The following is a 24,444-nucleotide window of genomic DNA, read 5'->3' as shown; positions in this document are numbered from 1 at the left end:
GTGTAGCGATTGCACAAAGAAGCAGCAGATTTTATAGAAAGATCTTTAACACGTCTATCAGCTCTGCGTAAAATCGCCAGGTTAGTTAAAAACAAAGTTGGAGCTAGATGCGGCTTGTAGCTCCCGTATGTGCGGCTCAATGCTATGTCATGAAAAAAATTTATATGCGAAATCGCAGCTCAGTACTGGACACCTAGAGAGGCTAAAATCAAGATGGTTGAATTCACTTTCACTGACGTGGTAATTTAGAAGATCTGATTGTCAACTGGTTATCACTACCTCAACTTCACTTATAAAGGAAACATTAGTACTGACAATTACGTAGAAACATGCATGATAATTGGGAAGACTAAACGTAATGAAATAAATTGAATCCGTGGTTTCAATGAAAACAATGAGATCTGATATATTTGGCTGATTATTGAGTTCAAAAGAAGAGGCCATTGGAAGTACTGCACAGCTAATAAATAGTATGATCGTTCGAGCCACCGAAGAACATGATAACATTTATTCAGTCCTAGTCGAACCTCATATGTTGCCTGAATGTGCAGATGTGCAGCGCCCCTTCCTGAAGCAGAAGCAGGAACCTGAACATGGAAAAACACTTGGTTGAGAACTGGTGGACTAACCAAGCCATGCGCATAAAACGTTGGGGAACAATGCATTATTTTATAAATGAGTTGACACTCAAGCTCGCATGCTTCTAAAAAACTGAAATGCGAACAGAATAAAAGGAAGAGAAAAACTGTATCAAACGCATGCACTAATCATCATCATTAGGCCTTAAGAAAATGTAATCAAGTGTAAACTTCACCAGATCAAAATAATATAAACCCAGGTACGTCAAGCACCTGTTGATACCCAATCGCTTGTCATGCGTGTGCATGCGCTGGTTCCATGCAATACGTGTGTGTGGTCATCCAGCCTTAAGACTGATCGATCTGGCCAGCTGTGTGTATTAGCGCATCTGACCATAATCCATCAACTGACCTTAGCTTGTTGTCTGTACAATCTCGATGAAAATTAAGCGCCACTATCGAACCTATGGCAACATGCGTGCATTCTCCATCCAGCGGGAATCCATCGGCTAGCTGTAGCTAGCTTGCCTACATATGTCGATTGTCATGCGTGTGCATGCGCTGGTTCTATGCAATACGTGTGTGTGGTCATCCAACCTTATGACTAATCGATCTAGCCAACTATGTGTATTAGCGCATCTGACCATGATCCATCAATTGACCTTAGCTTGTTGTCTGCACATTCTCGACGAAAATTAAGCGTCGCTATCGAACCTATGGCAACATGTGTGCATTCTCCATCCAGCGAGAATCCATTGGCTAGCTGTAGCTATAGCTAGCCGACATATGATTTGTTCTACCTAGGTAAGCTCCGTAGGAATTGATCTGGCAACCTGCCTAAAAGCAATCGATCTAGCAGCCTGGTCTCCAAAGAATTGATCTAGGTGTCCGCTCTCCATAGAATCGATCTAGCAGCCTGCTCCAAAACAATCGATCTAGCAGACGGCCTGCTTCCGAAGACCTAGATAATCTCCATAGGGTAGGGGAGTCCTGCATGGATCAATCAGATGGACATCATATACAGCCACAGACGTAGTACGGGAGGAGCAAAACGTAGTTGAGGAATAGACCGTGGATCCGGAGTCAAGACTGGCAGCCGCGGTCTACAGAACCATGGGGACGTCGCCGACCTGAGGCCTCGAGGATTGGGGACACGGAGGCTGTGTATTTTTTTGTAGGTTTCTTTTTTTTGTAGAGACGTCCGCTGCCTTTTTTAGGTGGACACGCACGGGAGGATAGATGCATGAATCGTTTTTTTTTCTTCATGATGAGGAAGGTTTTTATTTAATGGCAATGGTGGGTAATTTCCTTTCACTTAAATCGGATGGCTACAAATCCTTTATCTGTTAAATAGATGGTTGGATGTTTCTAATTTTTATGGGATTTTCTATCTAAATTCTTAATTTTTTGGTTAACCCGTCAATTACTTTTCATATATAAATAGATGCAGTAAAAGAGAGCAGGAGCGAGAGAGTGGGATTGTATCGGAATGAACAAGGGGGTTTGCCTGGCACTTCTGAAGATAGTATAGTTCTTCATCGGTGTCATCGAACTCATCGTCGGAACCACGTCTACTAAGAGGGGACAAATACCGGCAAACAAGGAAGAACACAATCACTACCAGAATAACCTTATATGCCTACGGCCTTAACTATGCCGACGGCCTGGCGAACACCGTCGACATAGAAAAGCCGTCGGCATAGCTCCATCTATGCCTACGGCAGCCGTAGGCATAGTAAGGCCGTCGGCATACATCGATCTATGCCTACGGCAGCCGTAGGCATAGATAGGCCGTCGGCATAGAGGTGGCCCTAGTCGCCCGGGGACAGACGGCGGGCTGACGCCGTCAAATCTATGCCGACGGCCCTAACGGCGGTCGTCGGCGTAAATATCATCTTTTTTTTTTACTAGGAGCTGCCACGTGGCAGAGCTATGCCGACGGCAAAGCCGTAGGCATAGTTTTCCATCTATGCCTACGGCAAGACCGTAGGCATAGCCCTGCCAAGTGGCGCCTCCTGGTAGCCTAGATATCATCTGTTTTTTATTTTAAATTATTATTATTTTTTAAAAGTTAAAATTTGAATAATTTAAATCTAACTTTTCTAAAAAGTTAAACATACACAAATTATACGTCGACTCGGGGTAGAATTTTCCATAGATTATGAATATCCAGTTTGTTTTTGTTTTTGAGTATGTTAGAAATGTGACCTCGTGTACTTTTGCATATAGGTCCTTATACTTTGTTAAAAGCATAAGTAATTGATACTTGGATCAATTTTGACAAATTTTATATGTTTTTGTTTATCAGAATGGGCTGACCTATAACAACCAGGTGAAAACGTCCGTTGGTCAAATCCCGTCCGTCGAAAGTCAAAGGCGTAGATCTCCGAGTCAACTGGTCCAGGGTTACGCCGGTCGGGGCCTTTCGGGGGTAGCAATGCCACCAGAGCATTGCCCCGGGTCCTCATACACGTCTTAAGGTGTGGTGGCATGTATGAAGAGGCAATACGCGGCTCCGGTGTGAGCCCCCCCCCCCTAACGGATGGCAATGAAATCGAAGTAATCCCTCTGCGGTTTTGGCGTTGCATGAAATATTTCTAAACACTCGGAGTGTGATCAATTCATGAAATTTTTACACAGTGTAGACACATGTGATATAATAGGTGTGGCAATTTCTTATATTTTTTAAAGATGCAAGAGTATGTGAAAAAAATCCCCCACTACGGATTGTTCTTCGCGTGTCTATGAGTGTGGTCAGGGGCCTTTGGGGGCTAGCTATGCCACCAAATCTTGCATTGGATCCTCTTACATGTCTAGAAGTGTGGTGTCGAGTGCAAACACCTGTCATGCAGCTCTGGAGTGTGACCCCCTTCACGGAAGGCGCTACCGTCGGCACTTGGAGGGGGGAAACGGCCGCGTCGGGTCGACACGAGGGGGATTCGATGGTGGGTTGGGCCCAGACCTTGTTCTGAAATGTTCCTATGGGCTAACCTATCACAACCAGGTGGAAAAGTCCGTTTATCAAAGGGCGTCCAGTGAAAGTCAAAGGCCTAGATCTCTGGGTCAACGGGGCTAGGGTAAGGCCGGTTGGGGGCCTTCGGGGGTAGCAATGCCACCAAAACTCGCATTGTGTCTTAATATATGTATACAAGCATGATGGAGGGTTGAAATAGCCAACGGATTAACGGGCAGCACACTTCCTTCACAAAACCGGACACGTTCTCTCTCGATAACTAGATACTACCTTGGAGATGGTGTAGTTTACAAGCGGTCTCTGGTCAGGCTTCTGTGAAACATGCTCAAACTTTTACCACACCCTACAAGGGCCATATGACTACACCATGCCAGGTCCCGAGGATTTCCGGCATCATATGATTTCCCGTGGATTTTAACGGCTAGATCCGGCATGCCGCCGAGGTACATTCACCCTACGGTGGTGGGGCCTGCCCCTCCTTTTGTTGCACTAGGCCTACACATACCGCAAAGACATCATATATGATTTGACAAACCACTTCTGGACATCATTTTAGGTGGCTGCCGTGCAGATCTGCAATTTCCCGCGTTTAAACCCTACGGATGCAGTAAATGTGTCAAATATTGCAGGCGGGCCCGAAAAATGCCATGTACTGGCACGTGTCATGCAATGGCCCCCTTTGAGAGCACGAGAAGTTTCGAGGTCAACGGAGCAACGGGCAACGCACTTCCTTCACAAACCAGACACGTTCTCTCTCAATAGCTAGATACTACCTCCGAGATGGTGCAGTTTCAAGCGACCTCCGGTCAGGCTTCTGCGAAATGTGCTAAAACTTTCACCGTACCCTACAAGGGCCATATGATGACACCATGCCAGGTCCCGAGGATTTCCGGCATCGTATGATTTTTGGTCGATTTTAACAGCTGGATCCGGCATGCCGCGGAGGTACATTCGCCTCCCGGTGGTGGGGCATGCCCCTCCTTGGGTTGCACTAGGCCTACACATACCGCAAAGACATCATATATGATTTGACAAACCACTTCTGGACATCATTTCAGGTGGCCGCCGTGCAGATATGCAATTCCCACATTGAAACCCTACGGATGCAGTAAATGTCTCAAATATTGCAGACGGGCCCGAAAATTGCCATGTACTGACACGTGTCATGCAATTGCCCCCTTTGAGAGCACGAGCAGTTTCGAGGTCAGCGGAGCAAGGGGCAACACACTTCCTTCATAAACTGGACGTGTTCTCTCTCGATAGCCAGATACTACCTCGGAGATGGTGCAGTTTACAAGCGACCTCCGGTCAGACTTCTACGAAACGCGCTAAAACTTTCATCACAGCCTACAAGGTCCATATGACGACACCGTGCCAGGTCCCGAGGATTTCCGGCATCGTATGACTTTTGGTCGATTTTAACGGCTGGATCCGACATGCCGCCGAGGTACATTCGCCCCCCGGTGGTGGGCCTGTCCCTCCTTTGGTGTCGTCGTTCGATGGTGAGGGACGTCGCACGTGTCATCATTGACGGTGACGGGGAAAGCCGAAGAGATGTTCCGTGCGACTGTGCGTAGGTTCCCGTCCGGACTCATAGTCATCATACCGAACGCACCATTCCCCGATCCATTCCCTCCCCACCTCACCAGACCATCTCCTCTTCGCCGCCCTCCTCTCCCCTCACGGATCATCGACGGTCGGTGCAAGAGGGTAGAAAAAATTAGAAGAAAAACAAAAGGGAAAACACAATTGTATGAGCTTCGTTTCTATTGGTGGAAACTTTGTGCCACGGATCGATGACGTGGCGCATATCCCTCCATCTATCCATCTAGCTGTCCACCCCACGACCATCCATCCATCCATCTAGAGAAAAGGAGAAAAAAAAAGAAAAAGAAAAAAGAGCCCACCCAACCCCTACCTCGCTCTCTCCGCACGAACCTCTATGTCTCTCGCGACTCCTCTCTCCCCCACGAGCCTCTCTCCCTCGCCGCCGCCACCACCCACGCCGGCCAGTTCCGGCGAGCTCCAGCGGCGCGCAGCACGCCCCCGAGCTCCCCTAGGTCCGCTCCACCTCCCCCTCCGTCCAGAATCGGCGCTCCCGCCCTCCACTGTCCCCGTGGCTAGCTAGGGTTTCGGCCGCCACCCCCAACATCGCCGGGATCAGCCACATCCGGCGACGGCGAGGCCAGAGCTCGACGGATCCGTTACCGGCGTGTCGCAGGTACGTCCTTCCCCTCTTTCCTCGCCCGGATCCACCCTCCCCACCTCACCTTCTCCTTTCCTTCCCTTGCTGCAGGTCACCTTGGCGCGGTCTGGACGACGACGACGGCAGGAGGGCGCCGTCCTTCCTACTGGCGCACCTAGCTGGCGGCCCTGTCCTGCTCGAGGAGGCGGGCTGTCTAGCTCAAGCACGGCCACGACGACCCACCTCGGCAGGTAGCACCTCCATCTCCTCCGCCTCCTTCCTCTGCTCACTACTGCTGCTGCTAAGTAGAGGAATATGTGATGCAAATCCTCTTGTGTGAAGGAATTCTAGAGGGATTTGTATGAACAAGTCCTTTATTTATTTATTTGTCTAGTTAGTACCAAACAGAGAGAGAAGATGAGTTTAGAATCCTGGTTCTTTAGTTAGATAGTACCAATAGGGATTGGTTAATTTTTCTGCTACAACTCGAACGGAGATGATGAGCGAGGTGGAGTAGAAGGTGATGAAAGTCGACGCAACGCTGAGCCAAACCCACTCCTTGCCGACGCAACCTAGCTGTGGTTCTCTTAAGTCACGAAGCTGGATATATCCTTCACCGGTAGCTAGTTTGATCTATCCTGATGGACAAGCTAACATACATAGCAGTAGTTGCTTTTTTTATCATTCCCCCACCGGCCAGAGCACAACGTACACACACAGAGAGAGCAAATCTCTAGTTAGCTTTTTTTTAGTTTGTCCTCTAATTAGCAGAAACTACTCATTCTTACTCCCCGCAGGTGGCTGGCAGTATCATCCTTGATCTATATTTTTTGGATGGTTAGTCAAAGAGCATGTGATTAATAAATTAGAGGAAGTGCAGGTTACTTTGTTGTTTCCCCTAGATCTGTTCTGACGAACATGCATATGCATCACACTAATCTGCTTCATCATAATTATTGAATCCAAGCATGTAAGTCGCTATAGCATTTGCACATCAATCCAGATATGTTTCATTACTCCAGTTTCTACCTTTAGTTTTATATATGGGCTAGCTACTACACAATTTAATTACTCTGCATATTTTGTATTACCTGAACATGGATAAATTGCATGTAAAATTTTGGTTCCCATAGATCTCTCGGTTGAGTCAAGGACTCTAGGTAGCAATTTTTTCTATCTCAATTTCATTTGCTATAGTCAGTTACTATTTCGCATTAATATGTACCTTTGGATCTTCCACTATCTCCCAGTTATGATTAATTGATCATATGTACCTTTGGATCTTCCAAAACAATCAACATTTTATCTGCGCTATTTTCTTTCACATTTGCCATTTTGTTCATATCTGTAGATCTATTTATATATATTCTTTTTTTGTTTCTGCCAACCCACATATGCATCAATTTGAATGAACTTAAATTTGATCCTTTATTTGGTATTACCTACATAAAATTGATTATCCATCTCTTCTTTGATGCACAGGTAGGTACCGCTGATGTACTGGAGCCTTGATCTTAATTTTTCTTCATTGGTAATAATATCATCTCTCAAGAAGTCCTTTACAGATATATGTAGTACAGCGGGTCATTATTTATTTGTTGCTGTGATGTCGAGCTCTGTTTTCTTTATTATGACAAGTTGCAAAATTAGTAGTGGGAAGTAAACTTTTGTTAACTTGTTGGCTGAACCAATGGAATTACTGTTATTTTTGATTTGTTGCTCAACTAGTGCTGCAATGATGGAACCGATGATTGTGCATGATGCATCCATCCATTCTATCGGAGTGGCTGTGTTTTTTCTTCTTGTGCTAAGATTGATAGCATCACATATCCTATTATTTTGTTTCTCCAGTAGAGCCTTGTGAGTTGATGTGTCTGCCACCGTCCTCGAATGGTTGTGCAATAATAATGGTCCTAGCTAATTACTAGTATGTGCTGTTGCTAAAACAACTTGCTCCTCGTTTAGCAACAACAACAACCACGCTTTGGTTCCCCAAAATTCAGATGGCACTTGCATCTCTACATACACACACATATGAATATGCACCTCGGTTTGGTTCAGTTTGCATGTTTACATTTGCTTTAACTTTGACTGAAACTATCTTGGTGGCACTTGCATCAATGGTGTGTTCTGCCCTTGTAGATGTCCTTGGAGAAGATGGCCATTGGAGTGTAGGGGAGGAACAACCTTGTCTTGCTCGAGGAGGAGGACCACCCGATCTCGACGACGGCACGGGACAGGTAGCACTCGCCTCCCTCCCAAGGTGAAGGTCCGATCCGCCTGTTTAGATGGTCTGCTCTTGTCTTATGCATGTGAGGGGAGAAGAAAGCCATTGGACTGAATTATATTTGCATGTGAGGGGAGAGGTCCTTTTGGTAGATGCAGAGTATAGATTCACAAAATTCACCACATGAGCGTACTACCTATATCCAAATTCTGGATACCACTTGCATCTTTTGTATGTACACATGAAAAAGCATGACGATTTGCTTCAGTTTGTATGTGTCCAATTGTTTTTTTACTTCGACTGAAACTATCTATCTTGGTGGCACTTGCATCTCCTGTACATACATACATATGAATCAGCACCACACTTCTCTTCAGTTTGTATGTGTCATTTTTTTGGTTGAACTTTGACTGAAACCAACTGGATGGCACCTCAATTTGTATATGCACATGAATCAAACACCACCTTGGTTTAGTTTTGTATGTGTCCTTTTGTTTTTACTCTGACTAAAACCAACTCGATGACACTTGCATCTTCTGTATATACATATGAATCAGCACCACACTTCTCTTCAGTTTGTATGTGTCAATTTTTTTGGTTGAACTTTGACTGAAACCAACTGGATGGCACCTCAATCTGTACATGCACATGAATCAACACCACCTTCGTTTAGTTTTGTATGTGTCATTTGTTTTTACTTTGACTAAAACCAACTCAATGACACTTGCATCTTCTGTATATACATATGAATCAGCAGCACCACACTCTGGTTCAGTTTATATGCATCAATTTATTGGTTTTACTTTGACTGAAAATTTATATGAGTAAGTATCATCAGTCATAATCAGAGACCAATTTCTTTCTCTTTGGAGCTCAATTTCTTTCTCTTTGGAGCTTGCCTTGAACAACTCATGCTTGATAGATACAACCAAAACTGGAGCATCTTCATGAAAGGCAATAATTTTCTGCCTTTTTAGTTGGATGCCCCTGTTCTAGGCGGGTTTCTTTTGGTAAATTCAGTGTGTAGATTACATATTCATCCTCAGATGTAGGATCTTCGATTTGTTATACTGACTGTATGCCACCTCCATCGTTGCAGCCTTGTCTCCCCCCACCGCCCCTCGACCTCCTCTCATGCTGCTGTGGAGTCTTAGAATGGGAATGTTATGTACATAAAAAATATTCTATGGTCTGTGTTTGCAAATCCATGGTTGTTGAATCATGTCTGTATAAGCATTTGTAAATAGCTAGCCTTTTTGGCTAATCTTTTTTTTGGTTCTGGTGAACAAGTATGCCGACGGCAATGCTGTAGGCATAGATGGCTCTCGTGATACCAACAGCTGCCATGTGGCGGGTATGCCTACGGCAAAGCCGTCGGCATAGTTTTGCATCTATGCCTACGGCTAAGCCGTCGGCATAGCCCTGCACCAGGAGCCACTAGAGTGCGCCACGTGGCAGGGCAGCCGTCGGCATATCCCTGCCATGAAGCTATGCCTACGGCTAAGCCGTCGGCATATCCCTGCCACATGGCGTCTCTTGTATGGGCAGCACTTGACGGCGGCAACGGCAATCACCATTAGGCGCGGAGCGTTGCCGACGGCCAGGGCCGTCGGCATAGATGTACGGACGCCGTCGGCATAGGCATCTATGCCGACGGCCTTCCTATGCCGACGGGGACCTGGGGTACGCCGACGCATATGTTGCCGACGGCCCTATGCCGATGAGGGCCGTCGGCATAGACTTATGCCGACGGGTATCAGGGCTATGCCGACGGCGTGTGGTAGTGAATCAATGCAATGCACAATATGATGCATGATCATGACATGTCAATATGCTGTGATTTGAGCTAATGCAACTAGCAACAGGTTAAATGAAGTTGGTTTGAATCCAAGATTCAAATTCAAACTCCATATGTGGATATTCAAATGCCATTTATATGATTTGTCCTAAATAGCAGCTATAAGTTGTTCTAATATGCATGAAAATGGTACAGATGGATAGATTGGATTTTTTTGATCATTTTTCATATATAACTCTTTGCATTTGGAGTTACAGATGAATTTCTATGATTTTTAGAAGTTTGCACTATTTTCTGGAATTTCCTAAATTAAATTAAATCCAGAAAATGACTTACTGCGTCAGCATTGCGTCAGGGTGATGTCAGCAGGTCAACTGGGTCGCCAGGGTCAAACCTGACCAGTGGGGTCCACTGGTCAGTGACAAAGTGCTGGTTAGTGTCGCCGACAGGTGGGGTCCGGTCAACAGACACGTAAGCAAGTCAATACTGACGTGTGGGGTCGGTCAACGTGTGACGTGGCCAGGTCAAACTGACCTGTGGGGCCCGTGGAGGTTAGTTTAATCTAAACAGAAACAAAAGCCGGGTTAATTAGGGCATGGGGCCCATCTGTCATTGACCTAGGGTTGGACTAATAGCGTAATTTACTAAACAAATCTGCCACGTCAGCGTCGCCAGAGCCTGGCCGACGGTGACCAAAACGACGGCGGCGTGGCTCAGAAACGTGCTACGGGTGACGGCTGGACACGCGGAGACCACCGGGACGTAGCCCGTGCTCTCCCGCATCCAGAGAGGCAGGTGGGTGGCCGCGGGGGCGCCGGAGCTCGCGGCGGCGGCCGGAGCTCGGGCATCAACGGGTTAGGCGCTACGGCGCGTCTTAGGCCGAGCTGGTGTGGTCTATGGCTTCCTGGGGTGGCGCTGAGCACGAAGACGTGCTCGGCTTCGGGTGAATCGAGCTCTGGTCTCGACGGCGACATGGACGGCGGCGGGGAGCTCACGGCTCCGACTGGCATTGGCGTTAGAGGAAGAAACGAGCTAGGGGGAGGGGGAGATCGACACAGGGGCTCACAGCGCGTCTAATGGAGCCGTTCGTGAGCTCGGGGAGGCATCGGAGCGAGCGAAGCAACGAGGGGGATCTCCGGCGGCCGGCGATGAAAACGAAGACGGTGGCGTCACTTCAGGCGTTCCGTGGGCGCGTGACTTGGTGGAGAGGGCGAGGGCGTCGAGGCGGAGCTCATGGGCACGTCAGAGGGGCGAGGGGGTCGCTCTGGCGACGACTACGGCGAACGGCGGCGAGGATGGCGCTCGGCCATCGCGGGAGAGGGTGAGGGAGACGAGGGGGAGAGAGGCGGGGCGGTCGGCTCGATCGGGACGGCTCTGGAGCGTTCACCCAAGCGTCCAGGGGCTCGGCGACAAGCAGGAGGAGGCGTGGCGCCTCGCGCGCGCGTGCGCTGTCCCGCCTCTGCCTACTGGCAGAGGTTAGGGATGACTGGCACCAGGCCAGGTGGGCTGGGCCAGCACAGGTGAGTGGGTCTGGTCCTTTCTCTCTCTCTCTCTCTCTCTCTCTCTCTCCTTTTTTAGTTTTCTTTTCTATTTCTGTTATTTTGTTTTGATTTAGTTTGGAAACTAAACCATTTTAAAACTTTCTGTAAATTTTTATATGAGCTCAGAGAGCTAGTCCAAGGTCACATGAAAACTTACAAAATATTTGAACATTATTTCTTATATAACAGAAATAATTCCAACCCAAATATATTATTGATTTAAATCAAAGGCCCAAAATAAATTATTTCTGTGACTCCAAAAATATTGGTTTGAATTTCACCTCATGCCAATATTTTCACAGAATAACAGGAACATTTTCTTGGACTCATTTGATGAGATTTAAATGTTGGTTATTTTTAGAGGTTTTCTGAGGCTTTTGAAAACTCCTCAATTCAAATTTCATTTGAATTTAAACATGATGCTCACATGGAAGCTAGCATAGGTCAGACCAGAGTTAGGGATGTGACAGGATGCTGATACGTCTCCCTCGTATCTATAATTTTTGATTGTTTCATGTCAATATTATACAACTTTCACATATTTTTGGCAACATTTTATATGATTTGTTGGACTAACCTATTGATCTAGTGCCCAGTGCCAGTTCTTGTTTTTTTGCATGTTTTTTGTATCGCAGAAAATCCATATCAAACGAAGTCCAAATGCAATAAAATTTTACGGAGAATTATTTTGGAATATATGTGATTTTTGGGAGTTGGAATCACCGCAAACGGAGGCCCACACAGCCCACAAGACACCAGGGTGCGCCAGAGGAGGCTGGCTCGTGGTGGTGGGTTGTGCTCACCTCGTACATCGGTTGGAGATCTACTTCGGGCGCATGGAAGCTTATATCCGGAAAAAAATCGTGTTAAAATCTCAGCGCAATCGGAGTTACGGATCTCCCGGAATATAAGAAACGATTTTCGCCCAGATCTGAGGAAGGCGAAACAGAAGAGAACAGAGAGGGAGATCCAATCTCGGAGGGGCTCCTGCCCCTCCGCCGCCATGGAGGCCATGGACCAGAGGGGGAACCCTCGTCCCATCTAGGGGGGAGGCCAAGGAAGAAGAAGAAGGAGGGGTGAGGGAGTCCTGGTTTAAGGGGTCCTCGGATGGTCGAATTATGTGACGTGGGCCGGACTGATGGGCCGTGAAGATACAAGACAGAAAGCTTTCCCCCGTGTCCGGATGAGACTCTCCTTTGCGTAGACGGCAAGTTTGGCGATCGGATATGAAGTTTCCTTTCTCTGTAAACGGACCCTGTACAACCCTAGCCCCCTCCGGTGTCTATATAAACCGGAGGGTTTAGTCCGTAGAGGCAATCACAAATCATACAGGCTAGACATCTAGGGTTTAGCCATTACGATCTCGAGGTAGATCAACTCTTGTAACCCCTACACTCACCAAAGTTAATCAAGCAGGAAGTAGGGTGTTACCTCCATTAAGAGGGCCTGATCCTGGGTAAACATCGTGTCCCCGCCTCTTGTTACCTTCGATCCTCAGACGCATAGTTCGGGACCCCCTACCCGAGATCAGCTAGTTTTGACACCGACAAGGGGGGCTCTCTCCCCCTCTCTCCCGGTGGCGCCGGAGTGCCGCCGGGGCTAGGATCGTGACGACGATCTACATCAACAATCTTGCTACCGTCAACACCAACTTTCTCCCCCTCTATACAGCGGGGTAACACCTCTCCCCCCCGCTGTAATATCTACTTAAACATGGTGCTCAACTCCATATATTATTTCCCAATGATATTTGGTTATCCTATGATGTTTGAGTAGATCTGTTTTGTCCTATGGGTTAATCGTGATCTTGGTTGGTATGATTGTATATTTTATTTATGGCGATGTCCTACGGTGCCCTCCATCTCGCGCAAACGTGAGGGGTCCCCGTTGTAGGGTGTTGCAATATGTTCATCGTTTGCTTATTGTTAGTGTTGCGGGGGTGACAGCAGCCTAAACGCGGATACGTGGGTTATGGCGTATGGGAGTAAAGAGGACTTGATACTTAATGCTATGGTTGGGTTTCACGACCTTAATGATCTTTAGTAGTTGCGGATGCTTGCTAGGGGTCCAATCATAAGTGCATATGATCCAAGTAGAGAAAGTATGTTAGCTCATGCCTCTCCCTCATAGAAAATTGCAAGAATGATTACCGGTACTTGTTATCGATTGCCTAGGGACAAATGACTTTCTTGTTGACAAAAGCTATCCACTTTTATTACCTTGCAATTTATTCGTAGTATTATTCCTGCAAAGTACTCATAGATTTATTCTTGCCAAATAGTTTCATACTTGTTCTAGGTAAAGCAAACGTCAAGTGTGCGTAGAGTTGTATCGGTGGTCGATATCACTTGAGGGAATATTTGTTCTGCCTTTAGCTCCTAGTTGGGTTCAACACTCTTATTTATCGAAGAAGACTACAAACGATCCCCTATACTTGTGGGTTATCACTCAGTTAACTATTTTGGTTCATTTGGTCTGCTGTCCATTTAACTGTTTGGTTCAGTTCTGCAATTTGATTTTCATTTGTTGTGGGTATAATTTTGTATTGTTATGCATGTGAAATAAATGGAATTTGGCTGTACTCAATACATATTCTACTGATAGTATGACAACTCTCAGATAACCTGATCAAGATCTTCCTTATGTGTGTTGCAGGGAAACAATGGGAGACACTGCGGTTTACCATCCAGGTTTGTTCAAGCATGGTCCTTTGGCTAATAGCACATTATTGTGCAGTTGCAGGAATCATTCTAATATTTAGGTTTCTTACAATTTGGTCTTGCACATGTAGGTCCTGCTGTCAGAGGCTTAGACCCACTGTTCGATCCATTTTGCATATGGGGAAATGAGTGTCGGTGTCAAAACCGGCCGATCTCGGGTAGGGGGTCCCGAACTGTGCGTCTGAGGATCGAAGGTAACAGGAGGCAGGGGACATGATGTTTTCCCAGGTTCGGGCCCTCTTAATGGAGGTAATACCCTACTTCCTGCTTGATTGACTTTGATGAGTATAGGGGTTACAAGAGTTGATCTACCTCGAGATCGTAATGGCTAAACCCTAGATGTCTAGCGTGTATGATTGTGATCTACCTCGAGATCGTAATGGCTAAACCCTAGATGTCTAGCGTGTATGATTGTGATCTACCTCTACGGACTAAACCCTCCAGTTTATATAGACACCGGAGGGGCCTAGGGTTGTACAGAGAAAGGAATCTTCGAACGCCAAGCTTGCCATCCATGCAAAGGAGAGTCCCATCCGGACAAGGGAGAAGGCCTTCTAGCTTGTATCTTCACAACCCACCAGTCTGGCCCATATCACATAGCCCGGACGCCCGAGGACCCCCTAATCCAGGACTCCCTCAGTAGCCCCTGAACCAGGCTTCAATGACGATGTGTCCAGCGCACAGTTTGTCTTCGGCATTGCAAGGCGGGTTCCTCCTCTGAATACTTCAAAGTAGTTGACCAAAAGAACTATATCTGGCTCTGTTTAATAGTTACAACCCTGAACCACAAGGGCAAAATACTTAAACAAAACAAGTCACGTTTACTGACAACTTTTCCAGCGAGACGTTATGTTCTGGCCTTATTATTATTTCGAATCGTTTTTCAGCCTCCCGCTTCGCGTTTCGAGGCGCGGTCTTCATTGACACGTCTTGTCAAAGCAGAGATCGTGTCCCCTTATTGCGGAATTCTCATCAATACGGGTTTGGGTAATCCAACCATGCCGTTTGCACGACCCCTTGGGAATAGGCGAGTTTTAAGGCTCGTGGGGGGACGCTCGATATTCACTTCCTTTATAAGAAGATAAGGATCCATCTTTTTACCCCACGCCTTCTTCTTCCTCAGCCCATCCGCCCTCGAGTTCCAGCGCCCAAGTTTCAATCCTTTCCGTCCCTAGAAAACACTCCAGCCATGTCCGGATCTGGAGCGCAGGGCAAGTGGATGGCCTCCTCCGTCACGGAGGGGAACATCAAGGAACTCCGGGAAGGGGGTACTTAGCCGCGGAAATCTCCCATCGGCTCCCTGCCAAAAAGCAGATCATTCCCACCCCGGAGCCTAATGAGAGGGTAGTGTTCATCCCCCACTTCCTTCGCGGACTAGGGTTTCCTCTCCACCCTTTCGTCCGCTGGCTCATGTTCTATTACGGGCTAGATTTCCATGATCTAGCCCCGAATCCTTCCTCAACATCTCGGCGTTCATCATCGTGTGTAAGGCGTTCCTCCGCATCCCCCCCACTTCGGCCTGTGGCTCAAGGTCTTCAACGTGAAGCCGAAAGTGGTCGATGGTCAACACGCGGAGTCACCTGGCCCAAGGGGACCTTCTAGAGACCGTGAAGGGATGGCAACAGGAGTGGTTCGACATCACGGAACCCTGTGACGCCACATGGGCTGCCACTCCTGAGTTCAAATCCGGCCCTCCAATGCGTCTTGCATCATGGATTAACAAGGGCTTGGATTGGGCGTCGTCCGACGAGGTGATGAAGCTGCAGAAGCGCGTCAAGAGCATGATGGAGAAGAACACCAGTCTTGCCGACGTGATCCAGGTGATGCTTTTTTGCCGGATTCTCCCCTGCCAACGCCGGATTCTCCATATGTGGGAGTTTGATCCGGCCAGTCCCCGGACCTTGCAGCGGTTCTTCGGCACAACGCACAAAGATATATGGAAGCTGCTTTTCAAGGCCCAGAAGTCGGGGCCGAAAACGACTGAAGACCTCAGCCTCGACTGCGCTCATCCGGCTACTCCAGTAAGTTTTCAGATTTCCAAACATATCCTCAACTTGTAGATCCAAGGAGTATGCTAAGCCTTCCCCTCATCCTTCAGGGCTGGACGAAGAAGGCGGAGCGGATCCAGTGTCCGGCTCCACTGCCCAAAGACCCGACTATTCCTCTTCTAACGAAGATGCTGGTTCGGGCGCCGTACTAGGCACCGGAGAAGAAGGCCAAGAAGAAGGGCAAGGAGGCCAGAAGCGGCCTTTGCCATAAAGGTACTTCGGACATAGCGTCCGAAGATATCGAAGCTCTCTCCTCCCATGAGGGAGATGAAGACGAAGAGGAAGAGGAGGAGAGCAATTCTCCCCTTAAGGGGGGAAAGAAGAAAAGGGGGGCTTCCGTGGACCTAGAGGCGGAGGCATCCAAGAAGGGGAAGATCTCCCTTTCGGACGATTCAGAATCGGATGCCGAAGCCGTCCCTGAGTGGCACCCCAGGCCGAAGCCCCTGGCCGAATCGTAAGTATTCAAAGATACTGTATATATCCGGCTTCTTATAAATCGTAGGATGACATATCATCTATGTGTTTTAGTCCGGCCCGTGATCTCCCCCAACAATCATCGTCTTCAGGGAATTCTCTGGTGCCGGAGATGATGGAGAGTGAAACGTCTCCGCGTGTCTCCCCGCCTCATGCCGCGGACGACACCGAGGTGTTGTCCTAGAGGACATCTCCGGACCAGGGAGAGGTGCGGAAGGCCGCAGAAACGGCGCCAGAGGGTAATGCTTCGTCTCCCGAAAATATGGGGGGCACAACCCCCATGGAAACTGATGACGGGGGCCCGGACCAGTCCGGCCCCCAGCCGAATACGACTCCGGAGACCCACATGGCTCCGGAATCGAGCGAGCAGCCCCCTTTGAAGGAGGGGGAGCTCCGACTCCACCGACGACCTCCATCAATCCGGAGGCACCGGATACTTTGAGGGAAGCACTTCGACGTGCTTCCGTCGTGGAAGAGCATTGTACCCTAATGGGTACGGTGGTTGAGAAGGTCCAGTCCGCAAAAAAGCGGGATGAACGAAGCTTTTACCAGCCTGCTAATAGGCTTTGTGGTATGCGACTTAATATTCTTAGCCGCTTTTGCATGTGTAAAAATATGCCTGTGTATAGATAGTAGCCCCTGAGACTCTATTCGGCTTTTTGAAAAAGGGGCCGGAGCCGCCGGACAGAGGATCAAATATTTCAGAGATAACATACTTGTCTATTTTGATGAAGAGGCTTCACTGCTAGCAGCTTCAGCCAAGGACGCGGAAGTTTCCGAACTCCAGCGGAAACTGAAGCTGGCTGATGATGAGATCGACCATATTAACAAGCGGTTCGATGAGGCCCAAGGTATGCTTTTAAAAGACCCCTTACAAGCCTGAATTGTAATGCAAACTCAGATTTTAACTCATGTGCTTCGATGTGTATGATTGTAGGCAACGCGACCGAGGTCGAGGTCCTCAAGAGTGCCCTTGCCGAAGCCAAGGAGGAGGCGAGGGTAAGCAAAGCAGACGCAGAGAAAGCGTCTGTGGATGTGGAGGCCGAAAAGGCCGCCCGCCTTCAGTATGAGGCGAGGGTGACCGAAGTAGAGCAAGCGCTCCAGGAGGCCGCCAACAAGTGTGAGTCCTTGGAGGAGAGTAACAAGGCCCAATCGGCCGAACTCACCAAGGCTCTTCAAGCTGCGAAGGAGGCACGGTCCGAGTCCCGGGCGGCTCGCGAGGAGATCAAGCAAGCCGAATAGATAGCGGCTGGTAAGCCTTTTCTTTTACAGAGTATATTCGGCGGTCGAAGATATGCTTTGCTAAATCGACTGTGGAGTGCTCCAGACGCTTTTGCGGATCTCCCGAGGAGTGCCGCGCGACGCCGCCTAGTATTTCCGGGCCCAAGATGGGAACGCGACGGAGAAGCTCTTCTGGTCGCAGTACTTGGCGCCGGAGCGACCAATGCTACTGAACAATCAGATGATGCAGCTAGCGGAGCTTTATAGGATGTCCGGTTTGGCCATGAAGGACATCATAGTCCGGCTATGGCCAGCCGGACCCATTCCGAGCAGCTACTTCGGCCTGGTCAAGCGGCTTGGCGATGCCTTGCCCCGAGTAGAGGCAGTGAAGCGCTCGGCATGCATAGAAGGTGCGCGGATGGCCTTTGCCATGTCAAGATGCATTGGGCAAAGATGAAGGCCGCCGTCGTGGCGGTTGAGGGTACGCCTGGAGGCAAGGACCACCGCAAGCCAGAGCGCTATTTTGAAGATGTCCTTGAGGGTGCCCGTTTGATAGAGGGTCAATGCTCGAAGGATATCATGTTCAAGTAAATGTATCCGGACTACCCGGACAATGTATTATAAACCAAGGCTGTGTAATATATTTGATGTATTTATCTGAACTACTTTCCTCCTGTGCGGCCGTATATTATTATTTTGAAAGTTTGCCAGTCGTCGGCTTCAGCCCCCACGTAGATACTACGGGGGTGTTTGGGATAACGTGTAATCACTCTTGAGCCAACGTCTTGGTCTGTAAAGGAGGTGATTTACTAGTGAACCAGGCAATCAGACTATGCGGCTTGAGCACTTTCTCTTAGCCATAGGAGTTTGACAATGGGACTGTAAGGTAGCCCTTGGTGCGCATGCGGCTATCCGGACTTGGATGCCTTAAGCGCGTGACTGGAAGGAGCCAGTCCTTCGTGTAATACGAAAGAAATCGCTAGAGATTTAGTAAGTCGCCGAATTGCTGACCAGCTCTCGCCGCATCATGACAGTCAGTTTTCGGCTTTCTCTATTGAGGTGCTTGATCGGACGAACCAGAAACACAATCACAGTAGTTCTCCCTTTACTATCTTAGTTGAACTAGCGGAACGTAAGGTAGCAAACATAGGAGCCGGGCAACCCAACTATTGACCAAAGACATGATTCAGAGCCAATGCATATACTGCAGTATTCGGGATGCCGAAGTCTACTCTGACAGTGTTCGGACTTTTCTGTTTTCGCAAATATATATGGCTGAATAGAGCCCCTGGCGATTTATGTCGTACCGAGGTGTATATGCCAATCTGACGTAAAGGGGGGAAAACAGATTAAGAAATAAGCCGATACCAAACAAGGTTGGGTGAAACTGCTTCCATTATAGTCTGATTGATACGTCAAAACGTATTTTTACAGATGATGCGATAAGCATCACGGCTATTTTACATGCCGAGAACAAGGGAAAGCCGTATACAGGTCCTAAAATTTGAAAGATGATCCTGAAGATCCTTTGGACACTCTGCCGCATGTCTGCGCCGCTTTTCGCCTTGGTGTATGATCCTTTGAGAGGATCAACAATCGTGTATGCATAAGGGGCCTAGAAAGGGGACCTTGTTACCACCAGAAATTAATGTGGGTTGTAAAGAACCTGAAAAATAAAAACTAGAAGAAAAAGGTGGAAAAATATGAAGGTCCGGATAGGGTCGAGCCGTACCATGGACCTTATGTTTAGCATGCCTCCGTCCTTGCCCATGGTATCTTTAGTGTGTAGTTATGTACGCGCGGTACGTATGCCGCTATCAGGTTGGGGCTTTGACGGAGGCCGAATTGTTAATCTAGCTCCGGACAAGATGGACTATCAGTCTGCAGGGTAGACCGGACCCGTTTGACAGTGTCCGGGGGCTTGGCTGCCGATTTAGTTTTCGGCTCAATAAGGCCACCCTGTACTTCGGCTGCAAGGGCCATGGTATGCTCCTCAGTACGGAGGGAGCGCTCCATGTTTCCGTTAACTGTAATAACACCGTGGGGTCCAGGCATTTTGAGCTTTAAGTAAGCATAATGCGGGACCGCATTGAAGCGGGCGAAGGCGGTTCTCCCGAGCAGTGCGTGATAACCACTACCGAAAGGGATGACGTTGAAGATGAAGTCTTCGCTTCAGAAGTTGTCCGGTGAACCGAAGACCACTTCCAATGTTATTGAGCTCGTGCAGCGGGCTTCTACACCGGGTATTACTCCTTTAAAGGTGGTTTTAGTGGGCTTGATTCTTGATGGATCGATGCCCATTTTGCGTACAGTGTCCTGATAAAGCAGGTTAAGGTTGCTGCCGCCGTCCATAAGGACTCGCGTGAGGTGGAATCCGTTGATAATTGGATCGAGGACCAATGCTGCCGAACCTCCATGACGGATACTGGTCAGATGGTCTTTGTGATCGAAGGTGATCGGATAGGCTGACCATGGGTTGAATTTTGGGGTGACTGGCTCTATGGCGTAGACGTCCTTAAGTGCGCGCTTGCGCTCCCTTTTGGGGATATGTGTAGCATATATCATATTCACCGTTTTTATCTCGGGGGAAAATTTCTTCTGCCCCCCCTGTGTTCGGTGGGCGAGGCTCTTCATCGTCCTTGCTGGGTAGCCCCTTCCCCTTATGTTCGGCGTTTAGCTTGCCGACCTGTTTGAAGACCCAACAATTCCTGTTGGTATGATTGGCAGGCTTGTCAGGGGTGCCATGAATCTGGCAAGGCCGATCGAGTATTCTGTCCAAACTAGATGGACCATCCTTGTTTCCTTTGAATGGCTTCTTCCGCTGATCGAGTTTAGAGCCACTGAGTCCGACGTTGACCGCCGTGTCTTCGATATCTTCGTTATTGCTTTGACGCTTGTGCTTGTTGCGTCATAGCTTGCCATTGCCGTCCCTGGCTTCGGAGGTGCCAGGGTCGCTGGTGCTATTGCTTCTACGAGCTAGCCAGCTAACTTCTCCCGCGCAAAAGCGGGTCATAAGTGCGGTAAGGGCTGCCATGGACTTTGGCTTTTCTTGGCCGAGGTGTCGGGCGAGCTACTCGTCTCGGACGCTGTGTTTAAAGGCCGCGAGGGCTTTGGCGTCCGGACAATCCATAATTTGGTTCTTTTTAATTAAGAACCTGGTCCAGAGTTTCCGGGCTGATTCTCCGGGTTGCTGGACTGTGTGACTAAGGTCATCAGCGTCTGGAGGCCGAACATAGGTACCTTGGAAGTTGTCTCTAAAGGTATCCTCCAAGTCTTCCCAGCTACCAATAGAATTTTTTGGGAGGCTGTTTAACCAGTGCCGTGCTGGTGCCTTTAATTTGAGCGGGAGGTATTTGATGGCATGGAGATCATCACCGCGGGCCATGTGGATATGGAGAAGAAACTCTTCGATCCATACTGCGGGATCTGTCGTACCATCATATGATTCAATGTTCACGGGTTTAAACCCTTCTGGGAACTAATGTTCCATCACTTCGTCGGTGAAGCATAAGGGGTGTGCGGCGCCTCTATATCGGGCGATGTCGCGGCACAGTTCGGATGAAGTCCGTATGCGGTTTTTGGCCCGGGTGAGGTTGTGCCTGTTACGCCAGGCCTGATGTCCGTCCTCTCGCGTAGGAGCACGCCCCCTCGATCCATAGATTGATCTTGTCTGACCGGCTCTATTGTCCAGCTCCTTGCGTAGGTCATAGGTATAGCCCGGGGCTATTGCCTCCTTGGCTCGACGGCGGGGTGGCGCGGGCTGGTGTTCGACGTAAGTAGCTGGTCTGTCCCGTCCACGTGGTGGTCGGTCAGGTTCGTCAGCAGTTTTATGCTTTGGCGGTATTGGCTTAAGGGCCTTGTCGTCAAATGGTGGTAGTAGCTTGCGCTTCGGGTAACTCTTAGTTGGGCGTTCGAGGCCGTATTCCTCGGCTGCCAGGACATTAGTCCATCTGTCATTGAGTAAATCTTGTTCAGCTTGAAGCTGCTGCTGCTTCTTTTTTAGGCTTCTCGCAGTGGCGATTAGCCGGTGCTTAAAGCGCTCTTGTTCGAGGGGTTCCTCCGGGACGATGAAGTCTTCGTCGCCGAGGCTCACGTCCTCTTCGGAGATCAGTAGGTAGTTACTATCCTACGAGTCCTCGTTCTCGACCGGATCGTCGGCGTTATATTGCTGTCTTTTTCACGACGCGATTTTGAGCGGCGCCTCTGACGTCGACGCTTCGGAGGTGCTTCAGCAGGCTTGTCCTCAACCGGATCCTTCTTGCCATCGTCGTCATCCTCTTTGGGTGTGTCCACCATGTACACATCATATGTGGAGGTGGCTATCCAACGTCCGGTAAACGGAGGGTCTTGGCCTTGTTCGTCTCCGGCATCGTCGTCCATGTCGTCGATGTCTTCGGAGGCCCAGCATGTTGGTTAGATCTTCGACGGTGGCTATGAAGTGGGTGGTGGGTGGGACGTAAAATTCCCCGCTCTCAGCCCCTAGTCCGGGCTGGGCGTAATTCGGAAGCTATTCCTCTGTAATGGCGAGGGATCGCATTAAGTCCAGAGCCTCATTTAAGAGCGAGGTTTGGACATGGAGGCGAGAGTCCGTAGGGCTGGCCGAAGTGAGAGCTTCCTGGCTATGCCTCTTTGACGCAGACCTCGAGAGTTCGGATCTGGAATCCGGTGGCGAGTCCGGCCTTTTAATGATAGGGGGAACCTGGACTGATTCCAAGTTCGCCGTGGACACGATTGTCTCTGGATCCTCAATAATGCAGTTTGTAGCAGAGAGTCTGGTGGGCTCTAGACTCCCATCTTCGGACCTGGTAGTTTGCTCTGGATCTAGGGCCAGAGCCGTGGTCGGGGCTGCGGACCCTTCGAAGATCAAGTCTCCTCGGATATCAGCGACATAATTTAGGTTCCCGAAACTGATCTGATGACCAGGGGCATAGCTGTCGATCTGCTCAAGGTGGCCAATCAAGTTGGCACGCAGTGCGAAGCTGCCGAATACAAAAATTTGGCCGGGGAGGAAAGTCTCCCTCGAAACAACATCATTGTAGATGATCAAATGAGCCATCGAACCTTCTGTCAACAGCACAAAGGAACTCTCAATGAAAGCACCAATGTCGGTGTCAAATCTGGCCGATCTCGGGTAGGGGGTCCCGAACTGTGCGTCTGAGGATCGAAGGTAAAGGAGGAAGGGGACACGATGTTTACCCAGGTTCGGGCCCTCTTAATGGAGGTAATACCCTACTTCCTGCTTGATTGATTTTGATGAGTATAGGGGTTACAAGAGTTGATCTACCTCTAGATCGTAATGGCTAAACCCTAGATGTCTAGCCTGTATGATTGTGATCTACCTCTATGGACTAAACCCTCCGGTTTATATAGACACCGGAGGGGCCTAGGGTTGTACAGAGTCGGTTTACAGAGAAAGGAATCTTTGAACGCCAAGCTTGCCATCCACGCAAAGGAGAGTCCCATCCGGACACGGGAGAAGGCCTTCTATCTTGTATCTTCACAGCCCAACAGTCCAGCCCATATCACATAGCCCGGACGCCCGGGGGCCCCCTAATCCAGGACTCCCTCAATGAGATGTATATCAGTCAAGTCAAGAAACTCAGAAAGATTGTTAGGATGAAGAAACTTGCGACGAATAACAGCAAGATCTTTATTTTCACAATGAAGAAGACATCAGTCAACTATAGGATGTCACTAACTCTTTTACCTTGTTTTTACCCCTTGCGCCATTTCAAAATTTATAACAGCGATTTATGCATATCTTTGTTTTTAGTACTTTTCAAAGCAGTTCAGCGATGATTATCTCTCAATCCACCTGCATGGTCAAGAGGCGAGGAAGGTATTCATTCAACACCCACGGTACAATATTGAAGTCTTGCTGAAGAGGACAAAGGTTGGGCGGGCAATTATCCATAGCCACTGGCCTATATTTGCAAGGACATTCAACATCACTGAAGGCTCAATATTTTCCTTCCACTTCTGCAGTTTCCCAGATGAGATTCATCTATCTATTTACCATGTATGATGCTACTTTCCAAAGGTTTTTGATGTTGCATGTGAAACTTGGTGCTGTTGTGTAATGGGATAACTGAGTGCCGAAGCTATCTAATGTAATTCGATTATGAAATCCTGGTTGCCGTTATACGGATATGAAATATCTGGTGTGTTTTATAAGAAATATCAATTTGATTAGTACATGGATTATCAATAATAGGCTAATTACCCTGCTTATTGGGGTTTTCTATTGCAGACGGTTACTCAGACAACACCGTGGTGATGAACTCAAACAACCCGGCGTGTTTGATGAACTAACAATCACACACGACTTCCCGCAGAGAACTGTTTGCGTTAGGCCACCTTGCACAAACATTTCCACACAAAAAACTGTGTGTGATATACATACGAACGGAAATGATTTTCTGGGTTCACTGTTGGGGAACGCAGTATTTCAAAAAAATTACCTACGATCATGCAAGATCTATCTAGGAGATGCATAGCAACGAGCGGGGAGAGTGTGTCCACGTACCCTCGTAGACCGAAAGCGGAAGCGTTTAATAACGCGGTTGATGTAGTCGAACGTCTTCGCGATCCAACCGATCCAAGTACCGAATGTACGGCACCTCCGTGTTCAGCTTGATGACGTCCCTCGATCTCTTGATGCAGTTGAGGATGAGGGAG

At 48.5% G+C, this 24,444-nt stretch overlaps 2 long non-coding RNA genes across 4 annotated transcripts; both read left to right on the top strand.

Moving 5' to 3' along the window:
- The first annotated feature begins 5,455 nt into the window (after positions 1–5,455).
- On the top strand, positions 5,456–9,233 carry LOC109749395 (uncharacterized). 3 transcript variants are annotated; one of them, XR_012190357.1, is made up of 5 exons: positions 5,456–5,773; positions 5,849–5,988; positions 7,220–7,268; positions 7,880–8,000; positions 9,064–9,233. It is a non-coding gene; the product is annotated as an uncharacterized lncRNA (long non-coding RNA). The 3 variants fall into 3 exon arrangements; XR_012190356.1 differs by having other exon boundaries at positions 5,457–5,773; positions 7,880–7,977; XR_002229620.4 differs by lacking the exon at positions 9,064–9,233 and having other exon boundaries at positions 5,458–5,773; positions 7,880–8,231.
- Positions 9,234–13,955: 4,722 nt separating this feature from the next.
- Positions 13,956–23,944, top strand: LOC141027825 (uncharacterized). The gene is made up of 3 exons (XR_012189777.1): positions 13,956–13,993; positions 14,095–14,272; positions 23,540–23,944. It is a non-coding gene; the product is annotated as an uncharacterized lncRNA (long non-coding RNA).
- The last annotated feature ends 500 nt before the right edge of the window (positions 23,945–24,444 follow it).

Source organism: Aegilops tauschii, chromosome 7, assembly GCF_002575655.3.
Source record: "Aegilops tauschii subsp. strangulata cultivar AL8/78 chromosome 7, Aet v6.0, whole genome shotgun sequence".
NCBI lineage: Eukaryota > Viridiplantae > Streptophyta > Magnoliopsida > Poales > Poaceae > Aegilops > Aegilops tauschii.
This window is presented reverse-complemented; position numbering and strand designations above follow the sequence as displayed.